This window comes from Heteronotia binoei, chromosome 2 (genome assembly GCF_032191835.1).
Source record: "Heteronotia binoei isolate CCM8104 ecotype False Entrance Well chromosome 2, APGP_CSIRO_Hbin_v1, whole genome shotgun sequence".
NCBI lineage: Eukaryota > Metazoa > Chordata > Lepidosauria > Squamata > Gekkonidae > Heteronotia > Heteronotia binoei.
The window spans coordinates 183,687,635-183,700,510 of record NC_083224.1 but is presented as its reverse complement, the minus strand read 5'-3'; positions in this window follow the sequence as shown (position 1 = coordinate 183,700,510).

The window sequence follows — 12,876 nt, the reverse complement described above, 5'->3', positions numbered from 1 at the left end:
TATCAGTGCAGTTAGCCTTTCCTAGGGTGCCAGACAGTCTAGGGCTGGCCCTGTTTGAAGGAGGTGAGAGTGAAGGTTACTAGTTCTGGGTTGGGAAATACTTGGAGATTTTGTAGGTAGAGTCTAGGGGGAGTGCTGTTTGGGAAGGGGGAGCCTCAGTTGGGTACGATGTCATGAAGCCCATCCTCCAAAGCAGACATTTTCCCCAGGAGAACGGATCTCTGTCATCTGCAGATCAGTGACCATTCCAGATCTCCAGGCGCCACCTGGAGGTTGGCAACCCAAGGGAGATCCTTGCCAATATACAATGCCTGCCCTCTGGAATCAGGTCTGCCCAGCCTGTGTCACCAGAGGGGCCCCTGAGGGATTAACCAGCCGGCCACTTTGTCCTGACCACCGGCCGCTTTGTCAGTCAACCACGAGCTTGTTTGGTTACTGTCTGGAACCCCAGCCCCCTGATGCCCACAGCTAACATGTCCCGGCCAGGAGACGGCCAGCTGAGAATGGCCAATCCAGCCCCTCCTCCAGGACTGGAATGCAGCAGCTCCCCACCCCAAGGCTAGTTGCTGCCTACTTTTTCTCCCTCTCAGCGCCTGGCTCAGAATACATGCTTGTGGCCAATGGAGAATGAGTCAACTGTGTTTCTCGAGCCTCAGTCATATAACACTGCTGTGCTCTTCCTGTTGAGCTTTTGTGCCTCAAGGACCTTTTTAACTTTCTCTGAGAGAATCAGGGCAGCATCGCATGAGGCTCTTTTACGCTGGTTTGATTCTCACAACACCCTGGTGAAGGAGGCTGCTCAGGGGTCATTTTGTAGAAAAAGAGGTGCCGGAGCTTATGAGCACAACTCGTTTGCATATGCCACACACCCCTGACATCACTGGAAGGTATACTAAATTAGATCAGCTCAGCATCTACCTTAAAATGCTTCTTGTATAAAAATGGTCATAATAAAACCTTACTGCCGTCATACTTTTTAAATTGATTTCTCCTATGTGGCCCTAGTGGCATGATGAAGATTTCCATTTGTCTGCTTTATATGTTTTGGTTATTTCCCCATTTTTGGTGGAGGAAAATATTAGATAGTTTGTTGAATCTTGGAGTTCAGCAAAATTCTCACAGGGGATATAACCAATGGAGCTCAGAAGCAAATATTGTGGCCGGGGGGGGGGGTAAGAAAGAAAGAGCAGAATAAAATTCAGAAGCTCTGGAGCGCTGCTCCTGTGAGCTCCTACCCAAAATGAGGCCCGAGGCTGCCTGAGAAAGCAGTCCTGGTCCAAGATCACTCATCAAGATTTGCAGCAGAATTTGAACCCAGGACTCCTGGATCCTAGTTGAGCACTCTAACCACTAGAAACACTATCCACAGCACATCATTTTTTTTTAAAAAAACTGTTTCCTAGTTAGCTCAAGGAGATAATGAATTGGACCATGGAGCCTAACTCATATAGCACACAATGTGAGATGGCAACGTGTTACCACTGTGGTCAAGTGGGACATAATTTGGGGCCAAATAGTGTTGGGAGAAAACTGGCTGGGTGGGGGGTCGGGGACACCTGCCTTCAAGCCCTAAACTCCCCCCAAAACAGCAGCCATTGCTTAGCCAAGCATGCCCTCCCCCCAAGGAATCAATCTTGCAAGCCTTTTGAAAGACGGTCGCTGTTGAAATTGTCTGAAGTGGGAGTGATCAAAAAAGCCCAAGAACAGAATGTTTGGGGGGGGGGGGGAGCGGAGTTGCCAACCTTCAAGCGGGAGAATCACAGACAGAACATCGAGCAACAGTGCAATACCGTGACTTCAATCCAACAAGCACTTTCTGCCTTTCAAGTTTGGACGGCATGCATTTCTATGGAAGAAGATGATGAAGAAGAAGATATTGGATTTATATCCCGCCCTCCACTCCAAAGAGTCTCAGAGCGGCTCACAATCTCCTTTACCTTCCTCCCCCACAACAGACACCCTGTGAGGTGGGTGGGGCTAAGAGGGCTCTCACAGCAGCTGCCCTTTCAAGGACAACTCCTGCCAGAGATATGGCTGACCCAAGGCTATGCTAGCAGGTGCAAGTGGAGGAGTGGGGAATCAAACCCGGTTCTCCCAGATAAGAGTCCGCACACTTAACCACTACACCAAACTGGCTCTCTATGGACATTTGAACCTGAGTTAAAAATGTATTTATGACTTGTTGGATCGAAATCTTGGTTACAAATAAGTCTGGAGCATTAATATATATGAGATTTATATTTCTGAGTAGGTGGCATTTTTTTTGCTTAACCTACGAGGGTGGGGGGGACTGGAGATCTGGGATTGCAACTCATCTACAGCCAGGCAATAGTGATCAGCTCCCCTAGAGGAAATGGCCACTGTGGAAGGTGGACTCTATGACCTTGTACCCCACTGTGGTCTCTGACCTCCCCAAACCCCACCCTCCACCCCCAAAATCTCTAGGTACTTCCCAACCCAGAGCCAGCTACCCTATGCATGAGGGATGGGAAACCAAAAAGTAATCGCATCTCTCATGTTTGCTCCCAGCCAGAAATGGAGAGGGCTCTTTGCGCAAATAGCAGCCTGACCACATTAGTGGTTCACCCATCGGAGTCCCCATTTGCTGGCAGGCTTCTTTCATTCACAAATGGGTCCATTCATGCTGCAAACGATGTGTATGTGGCAAGAAACACACCAAAAGCACAAAGAAGCATGCTACAAGTCTCTTTCCCCCTATCAGTGCTTTTTGTTGTTGCAAAAATACTGTTCATGAGCATGGTGTGCCGTTTGTTTTTTTTAAACCAATTCTTACCTCCATTTTAGCTTCCCCATTCTGTAATAATCTGGAACTCCATCCAGACAAGATGAAGGTGCCGTTAGCTGACACAGCAGTGGTCCTTTCATGGAAAAAGAGGTGCCAGAGCTCATGAGCACAACTAATTTGCAAAGCTCATTTGCATATGCCACAAACCCCTGACGACACCGGAAGGCATACTAAATTATATCAGCTCAGCATCTACCTTAAAATGCTTCTCGAATTATAATTGCCATAGTAAAACCTTACTCCCATCATACTTTATACGTTATTTTCTCCTATAAGGCCACAGTGGCATGATAAAGATTTCCATCTGTCTGCTTGATATGTTTTGGTTATTTCCCCTTTGTTTTTGTGAGGGAAAATATTAGAAAGTTTGTCAAAACTTATGAGTTCAGCAAAATTCTCACAGGGGGGGTTGAACAATGGAGCCCAGAAGCGAGTATTTCGGGGTGGGGGTGTTTAAGAAAGAAAGCACAATAAAATTTAGAGGTTTTGGAGATCTGCACCTGTGAGCTCCTGCCCAAAAAGAGGCCTGCGACACAGTATGGCTGACTAGGGGTTACAGAGCCAGCTTGGATTTGCACTCCTCTTACAAAAGCAGTTTGGCAGTTTAGGCAGTACAGTTTTGGCTGCCAATTGCCAGGTGGTGCCTGGAGTTCTCCACAAATCACAACTGACCTCCAGATTACAGAAACCGGGAAAATGGCTGCTTTGGAGGGAGGAAATGTATGGCATTATCCTCCCCCCCCCAAAATCAATTGCTGCCCTCCCCAGGCTCCACTTCTTAAATCTCCATGAATTTCCTAACTTGGAGTTGGAAACTTTAAAGTGGTCACTAATATGTGCCTTTGCCATAGCAAACATCCAGTAGCATACCAGCCACAGCATTCCCTCATATAACGAGATCTAGCCATGGTTATCCATGACTATTAACCAGGGCTTTTTTTGTAGAAAAAGCCCAACAGGAACTCATTTGTATATTAGGCCACACCCCTTACACCAAGCCAGACAGAACCGTGTTTCTGTGCATTCCTGTTAAAATAAATAAACAAAAGCTTTGCTATTAACACATCCTCACTGGATGACCCAGAGTCCCCCCACCTCTTTTTCACCTCCAAAGCTTCCATTTTCTCCATGGGAATTTATCTCTGCAGACTGGAAATCAGTTGTAATTCTAGGAGATCTCCAGGCCTCATTTGGAGATTGGCAACCCTAGGTTTAGAGGAGAGCCGAGACAATCAGGAAAGTAGTAGGTGGAGAGAGTGAAGGAAATGGGCATATTTAATCCAGGGAAGACGTATGGCCACACTCTTCCAGTACCCAAAGGACCATTGAGAAAGGCAGGGGATAAAAAACGTTAAATAAAATAAAATTTAAATAAACAGAAGAGGGCAAAGACATGTCCTCTGCAGGTCACGACAAGTTCTAATAGGCTTAAATTTCAGCAAGGAAGATTTCATTCAAACATTAAGATAAGTTTCCTGCCAGAAAAGCATGTCTGAGGATACAGAACGGGCTGTGCTCTCCTGGAGATTTTCAAGCCAAGATGGACGAGCCATCTGCAGTTTGGATGCGCCGCAATGAGCAGGGGGTTTGGAATGAGATGGCACATAAGGTTGCCAACCTAGGGTTGCCAGGTTCAACTCAGGAAATACCTGAGGGCTTTTGGGGGCGGAGCCAGGAGCAAGGTTGTGACAAGCACAACTGAACTCCAAAGGGAATTCTGGCCATCACATTTAAAGGGACCGCACTCCTTTTAAATGCCTTTCCTTCACTGGAAATAACGGAGGATGGGGGCACCTTCTTTCGGGGCTCACAGAACTTAACCCCGGTCCAGTCTTTTGGAAACTTGCAGGTAGGTTGAGGAGAGGCCCCAGATGCTATGCTGAAAATTTGGTACCTGTATCTCAAAACACACACACACCCTGAAGCCCAGATACCAACGGATTGATTCTCCATCATTTCCTATGTGGACCGGTCTCCATAGAGCATATTGGAGTCCTCAGTGGACATTCAAATAAGGCCCCCCCCACCGCTTTCTGATAACCCCGAAGTGGAGGAAGGGCCTCCAAACCAGGGGATCCCCTGCCCCCAACTGGGGATTGACCACTCTATCCAACCTCCTGGGCCTGGAGGTCCGCCAGAATTACAGCCGATGTGCAGACGACTTCCCCTGGAGAAAATGGCTGCTTTGGTGGGCGGAGTCTATGGCATTGTACCCCACTGAGGCCCTTCCTCTCTCAACACTCCACACTCACCAGGCTCCACCCCAAAATCTCTAAGTCTTTCCGTATTGAGAGCTGGCAAGCCTATGACACATTTTATTACAATTCTTCGGCCTCTGCAACCAAATAAATACACACACAGACCCCCCCCCCCCCCCCACACAAATTTAATCAGTTGCTGAGCTGCTGAAGGGAACTGATGCTCCGGCCTGCTATAGAATTTCTCTGCCATCATTCTTGATATGCCTCTTCTGCCGGTTTCGGATTTTGTTGCCTGATTTACAATACTATCTTTGTCACTTTAACATTTTTATTGAATCCAGGCCAGGCTCTCTTCATTGCTGAAACTGGGTCATTCAGTGGGCTATTTTGTGTATTATTGTCTGAATTATTGGTGGGATCATCGAGGGAATAGAGATCAGTTTGGGTTGCTAGTTCCTTGGTGGGAGGCAAGAGAAGCAATGCTTCCGTGTAAAACCTCCAAACCATACTATCAAAGAAATAACTACCAATAATAACCACTTGGAAAATTACCCTAAATTCCTTAATAGTACATAACAAAGCATACACTTATAAAGGACAGAACAAATTATTACATTTAAACAGGAAGGGGAACAATCAATTCCCCAAACCCCTTCCCCTCGCTGTTTAAATGTAGTTATTTGGTAGTTATTTCTTTAATAGAATTGTTTGGACGTTATACATGGAAACATTGCTTCTTTTGCCTATCACCTCCATCCATGAGTCTTATTATGGCTGCCACAATTCCCAGGTGGGGGCAGGGGATCCCCCAGTTTGGAGGCCATCCCTCCACTTCAGGATCATTAGAAACCAGTGGGGTGGGGCTGGGCACTCCATTATACTCTACGTCTGCTGGGCGCTCAGTTATACTCTATGGAGATGAATTCCCACAGGATATAATGGAAACTTAATCTGTGGGTCTCTGGGGGGGGGATGTTTTTTGAGATAGAGGCACCAAGTTTAAAGCACAGCATCCAGTGCCTCTCCTCAAAAGACCCCAAGTTTCAAAAAGATTGGACCAGGGGGTCCAATTCTATAGCCCCAAATAAGGTGCCTTTTGTCCTTCATTATCTCCAAATGGAGGGAAGGCATTTAAAAGGCCTGCATTCCTTTGAAACGCGATGTCCAGAATGCCCTTCTGGCTCCACCCCCAAAGTCGCCAGCTATTTCTTGAGTTGGACTTGGCGACCCTAAGAAACCATATCTGCTTGCTTGTATCTCAAGCTAGTCCTTGAATGCGGGAACCCACTGAATCTCAGGCTGCAGCTGTCCCTCTGGGGCCCCCCAAGTGAGGCCTCTTTTCCGTCCGTCTCCAAAAGCCATCAAAGGAAGTCGTGGGGGGAGCTGAGAAGGTGCAGTTGGTGCTTGCGGCAGGGGTGTGAAAGACAAACTGGACGGAGAATTTGCACAAACATGAAAGCAAAGGAAAAGAGACATCATAAAATTGATGGGTCTAGAGAGAAACCTCTTGGCCAGGTCCTCGCCAAGGAATCCTCAGCCTGCCCCGCACAGTTGCTTCTTTTGAGAGGAGCCTGCGAATCACTCCAGAGAATCCCACCCCTAAAGTAACATATTCCATCCTGCAATGGTAAACCATTGACAGTTCCTGGAATGTGCTGTCACACCAACACACTTTTCGCACCATGCATTGAAGACTATGAGGCTGCTGGAATTGTAGAGAATTGGGTTTAAAAAAATAATAAATTGGTCATGGTTTCCAGTTGTACATAGCTCTTGGCCACCCCTCTTTGTACATAGCATCCATGGCACTGTTCGTAAGGCAGTGACTAGAAAACCGCTTGGAGAAAATGGCTGAATTGGATGGTGGACTCTATGGTATTATAACCTCCCTCCCCTCCCCAAACTCCATCCCCATATATCTGGGGCTTTCCCAACCCAGAGTTGACAATCCTATTTCAGAACTAAAATTCCTTGCAAGGAAAGTGCTTACAATCAGGACTTTTTGTGTAGAAAAACCCCAGTAGGAGCTCATTTGCATATTAGGCCACACCCCTGACACCAAGCCTGGTAGAACTGCATTCCTGCGTGTTCCTGCTTAAAAAAAAAAAAGCCCTGCTTACAATAATGGGCTCAAAAGAATTGGAAGGGACCTCCAGGGCCATCTAGTCCAACCCCCTGTACAATGCAGGAAATTCACAAGTACCTCTCCCCTCCCCATTGAGCCTGTATCAAATCAGCACCTGCATCTCACACAGATGTCAAATTAGGAGAACAGCAGTTTATAATTAGCCTTTCTCTTTGATTTTGCAGAACTTATTCCTTTAAAAAAAATCCCACGTCTTTTGAAGAGCTTAGAGCAGATAAAGTTCCACCCTGTGCTCCATTTCCCAATTTCACCATGAGCCTGCAGTGTAGGTTATGCTGTGTGTGCCGACTGGCCCAGCATCACTCAGTAAGGCTTTTGGCTGAATATAGATTTGAACCTGATGCTCCCAGGTCCTCACAACCGTGTATCTGAGGAAGTGTGCAGGCACATGAAAGCTTCTACCCTGAATTAAACTTTGTTGGTTTTAAAAAGGTGTTGCTGGACCCAAGATTTGTTCCACAGAAACATGGTTATCTTTGCCTATTCAACTTCTGGTCTCTCACCTTTACTCAGCCTCCAAAGAAAAAGTCTCTCACCTTTACTCAGCCCCCAAATAGACTGTCAATTTTCTTGGGATCAAATGGTACACAGGAGATCATTGGCTGAATTATCAAGTTAGTGGGCACCATCTGCCTTTGCTTTTATTTCAAAAATTTTAGGGAACAGCTCCAAATCTTTGGCCCAGCAAGAATTCCTGGTCTCCCCTAGACAAAGAGCTGGCGACCTCTAGTGGATGTTTTGAAAATAGCTGCTGATGGCTTCCTTTCGGCCCCTGCCCCCCCTCCAATCCTTGCACAGTTATTCCGCAGAGTATTTCTTTTTGGTTTTGAACTGGATAAGATGTAAAAGATACTTTGACTACTAAATGAGAAGGGAGCACTCCCTGGAGAAGATCCTGATGCTGGGAAAGACAGAAGGCAAAAGACGAAGGGGACAGCAAAAGATGAGATGGCTGGACAGTGTTACTGATGTAACAAACACGAACTTCAGCAGTCTTCGGAGGATGCTGGGACAGGAAGGCCTGGCGTGACTTTGTCCATGGGGGTTGTAAAGAGTCGGACTTGACTGTGCGACTGAACAACAACAAAGCAAATCCTATTGCTAGTTACATCTCTTACTAACTGGGGTTGTTTGTTCTCCTGCCCTTTGACCCTCACAACACCCCTGCAAGGTAGGCTAAGCAGACAGTGATTGGCCCAAGGTCCAGTAACCCTCACAGCTGAACCAGGATCTGAATTCCACCCTCTAGCTCTGATGCTCTTCCCACTACACAACTTATGATCACAAGGCAGGGAGGGCATATATATGTGCAATTGTGATATCCCACCCCCCCCCGACTGATGCCCCCCGTTCAGCCCTGCAACATTGGCTACAGCTTTTCCCAGACTAAAAGTGAGCCGGTCATCCAACAGGTCATGCGAGATGCTATGCTGCTAACATGGAAGGCGGATGGCAGGATCTTTCTATGTGCAAAAGTTGTGTGATGCTGTTGAGCAGGGCCAACCAAAGTATCACAGAACTGTGTGAAAGGTTTTGAATGATGGGATGTAGTTTCAGGAGTGCAAGGAAGGGGAATCCTGGGACCACCTCTGGCAGCAGCTGGACCGAGCTCCTGTTTCTCTCCCTGTTGCATACAGGCAGGGCCCGTGGCTCATAGCTTGCGGCAGCCCAGTGGATAGGAGGAGAAGGTTTGGATTTCTATCCCACCCTCCACTCGGAGTCCCAGAGCAGCTCACAATCTCCTTCCCTTCCTCTCCCCCAACAGACACCCTGTGAGGTAGGTGGGGCTGAGAGAGCTCTGAGAGAACTAGGATTGGCCCAAAGTCAACCAGCAGCAGCATGTGGAAGAGGAGTGGGGAATCGAATCTGGTTCTCCAGAGTAGAGCCCGCCACACTAAACCACGACACCAAACTGGCACTCAAGAAGCAGAGAGATATTGTATAAGTTCTTAATGTTTACCTAATATTTTGAGGTATCCTCGAAAACTGCTTTGAACAGCAGTGGAAAGAAGTATTTAAGGAGATGATCTGGACATTTTAATTGTTGCAGCTCCATATACACAAAATTCCATCTCAGCCTTCTGCCCAGGAACACAGACCAGATCCCAAGCACCATGATGATATTGGATTTATATCCCACCCTCCACTCCAAAACCTCAGAGTGACTCACAATTTCCTTTATCTTCCTCCCCCACAACAGACACCCTGTGAGGTGGGTGGGGCTGAGAAAGCTCTCCCAGAAGCTGCCCTTTCAAGGACATCTCTGCGAAAGCTATGGCTGACCCAAGGCCACTCCAGCAGCTGCAAGTGGAGGAGTAGGGAATCAAACTTGGTTCTCCCGGGTAAGAGTCCGCACACTTAACCACTACACCAAACTGGCTTGCTGACCTTATTTCAACCTTTGTGCACCTGAAAACAGCTGCTCCCTTCGCCAGAAAAGCAAAGCAAAATAATCCACTCTGTTTTTTTTTTTAAAGTGTATTCTTTGACAGTCCATTTCTCCATCAGTGGTTGGAATAGTCTAGCAAGTCTGGTTCAAGATTTTACTGCTAATTCAGAGAGGCGAGGGCAGGGGGGGGGGAGGAACACATATCATAACCCTTTCCCCAAATCAGGAAACAATGGAGGGCATGGCCAAAGCAGACAGAATCTAGAAAAGCCAAACAAGAAGGGGGGGAGGAGTGCGACTGAGTGGCAGCCCCTTTTGCAAAACAGCCCTGCTAGATCAGACCTTCTTACAGTAGGCCCTGTAAGAAGAGCCCTATAAGCTCTTGGAGGATTGGCTACATGAGGGGTGTGTGGCCTAATATGCAAAGGAGCTCCTGCTACAAAAAAAAAAGGCCTGGAGATATTACAAAAGATCCCGAGACTTCATACATGCCACCAATCAGAGGATGGAGAGGTGGTGTAAGGCAGATTTATCTAACCCTGTCTGGACAAACAGACAGTATAATGCAGATTCATCTAACCCTGGAGTCGACAGCAGCCACTGGGGCAGAAAGAGAAGACGACAAAGATATTGGATTTCTATCCCGCCCTCCACTCCGAAGAGTCTCAGAGCGGCTCACAGTCTCCTTTACCTTCCTCCCCCACAACAAACACCCTGTGAGGTAGGTGGGGCTGGAGAGGGCTCTCACAGCAGCTGCCCTTTCAAGGACAACCTCTGCCAGAGCTATGGCTGACCCAAGGCCATGCCAGCAGGTGCAAGTGGAGGAGTGGGGAATCAAACCCGGTTCTCCCAGATAAGAGTCCGCACACTTAACCATTACACCAAACTGGCTCTGAAGGAAAACTGAAGGAGGAACAGAGAGCAGAGACAGAAAATAAGCTTAGAGTGAATACGGAAAGAGCAAGGGCTTGTTTGCAACCTTGGCAATATGGATCAGAGTACAGAGTTAACAACTGTGACTTAGGAAATTCCTGGAGATTTGGGGGTGAAGCATGGAGAAAGTGGAGCTTGAAAGGGACCTCAGCAGGGGACAATGCCATAAAGTCCACGGCTGAAGCTGCCATTTCTTCCAGGGAACTGATCACTCTACTCTGGAGATTGGCTGTAACTCCAGGAGGTCGGCAATCCTTAAAACAGAAGAGAAGCCAAGCACAGAGACTGTTCCCCTCCGCACCTCAGCCCAGAAAAGCTAAGTTTCCAGCAAGGAGTATTTCTGAGCCGGTGAAAGAGAATCTGGTTTTGTTCCACAGAGAGAGAGAGCCTTGTGGCACATGGGGGACTTTGAAGGGCCAGGGGCAGGGGTCTCTAAGGGTTGGATGTGGGAGTGAAGGCTGCTAGGACCAGCTGGAGAGAAGCATGATTGGAAAAAAAAGAGAAGGTCTCTCAAAGCTGCATGGCAGGACAATCTGGAACCAGGTGTCCCTTTGCACCAAGAAAGAGAGAGCACACACCCTTAGATTGTAGGAAGGGGTGCCCTCTGTCAACACAGGTGTCCCAGAAAGGACCATGTGAAAATACCACCACTGGAGCTAGTTTCCCCCACAAGTAACACCAGTTTAGAGCACATCAATCCTTGCTTTCCAGCCCCCTTTCTAGATCCAACCCTAAAGCAGAAACAGAAGAAATGTGAAAACACCCTCCAGATCTCCATCTCACAAGGATTAATGCACATCAAAAACCCTAGAGGAGGAGGAAAAGGAGGAGGAGACTGGATTCATTCTGTGTCTCAGAGTGGTTTACAATCTCCTTCCCTTCCTCTCCCCACAACAGACATCCTGTGAGGTTGGTGGGACTAAGAGAGTTCTGAGAGAAAAGTGACTGGCCCAAGGTCACCCAGCTGGCTTCCTGTGGAAGAGGAGCAGGGAATCAAACCTGGCTCTCTAGATCAGAGTCCACAACTCTTAACCATTACACCTAACTGGCTCTCCCAAACGCTCTAAAGTTGTCAGCAAAGAGAGGAGGGTTCCTACAGGTCTCGTCCCAGCTGGAATTCATTCCCCTTTTCATCCTGGGGTCCACCTGTCAAATTCTGAAGAATTTCAAACCAGAACGCAGGAAGCAGAGACTACGGGGACTAAGAACACCTCCTCTCCCCACTCACCTGAATGCATACTTGCGCTACCCCACAAGTTCTGGGAAAAGTCCAAACCTGGGTGTTACAGTGTAAAATCAAGTCAAAAAACTCCCCAACCACTCCCAAACTATGTTATCCAGTCCTAAAGATAAAATAAAACAACTGACACACACAGGGGGCAGTGTTCCTTCTAAGCTGAGTTAGTGTGAGCTAGCTCACAGATTTTTGTCTTAGTTCAGAAAGGATGACCCCAGAGCACACCAATTTATGCAGCAGCTCACAAAGTAGAATTTTTGCTCACAAGACTCTGCAGCTTAGAGGGAACATTGATAGGGGGCTGATTTCATTCTACTACCTTTTTCAATGCAGATAGATCCAAGTAGTCAGCCGTGTTGGTCTGAAGTAGTAGAACAAAATAGGAGTCAAGTTGCACCTTTAAGACCAACTTAGTTTTATCCAGAACGTAAGCTTTCGTGTGCTCTCTAAGCACACTTCATCAGACGAGGAATCCGGTACTGTGAGCAAAGCCACACATAGCTGGTAGTCAGTGGCTCAGAATGCAAATTTGTACCAGTTTGCATTCTGAGCCACTGACTAACAGCTATGTGTGGCTTTGCTCACTGTACCGGATTCCTCATCTGATGAAGTGTGCTTAGAGAGCACACGAAAGCTTACGTTCTGAATAAAACTAAGTTGGTCTTAAAGGTGCAACTTGACTCCTATTTTACCTTTTCAGTGGTATGCACTTGCTAGATTCCTCCAACCAGAGATTGTGGAAGTGCACACCTATGGAAGTTAGGAAAGGAACAGTGCCACGAGGGCATTATCCAAAATAATTCTACACAGGACCCTTCTGACTGAGAGATAAAATGAGACTGACATTAAGAGAAAAGCAGGGAAAGGGTATCCTTTGCTATTGTACCCCCTTCCCCACACAAGGCTGGGCCATTTCTCCTTTTACCATCCCAGAGCTTGCTTTGTATTACCCACAATTCTAGACAGACCCTGAGGAATGTGAAATGAACCTCTGGAACCCAGACAACAGCACACGGCAGACTGTCCCAACTGTCTTGTGGTCTCCTGATAAGTGGGGTCAGCCTTCCGTGGCACATTCTCTGCATGAGGACATTGGTAGGCCAAATTTTGCAGCAGTTCAAAGGTGAGGAGAAAGGCAACACCAGGAAGAGGCACACACCTGGG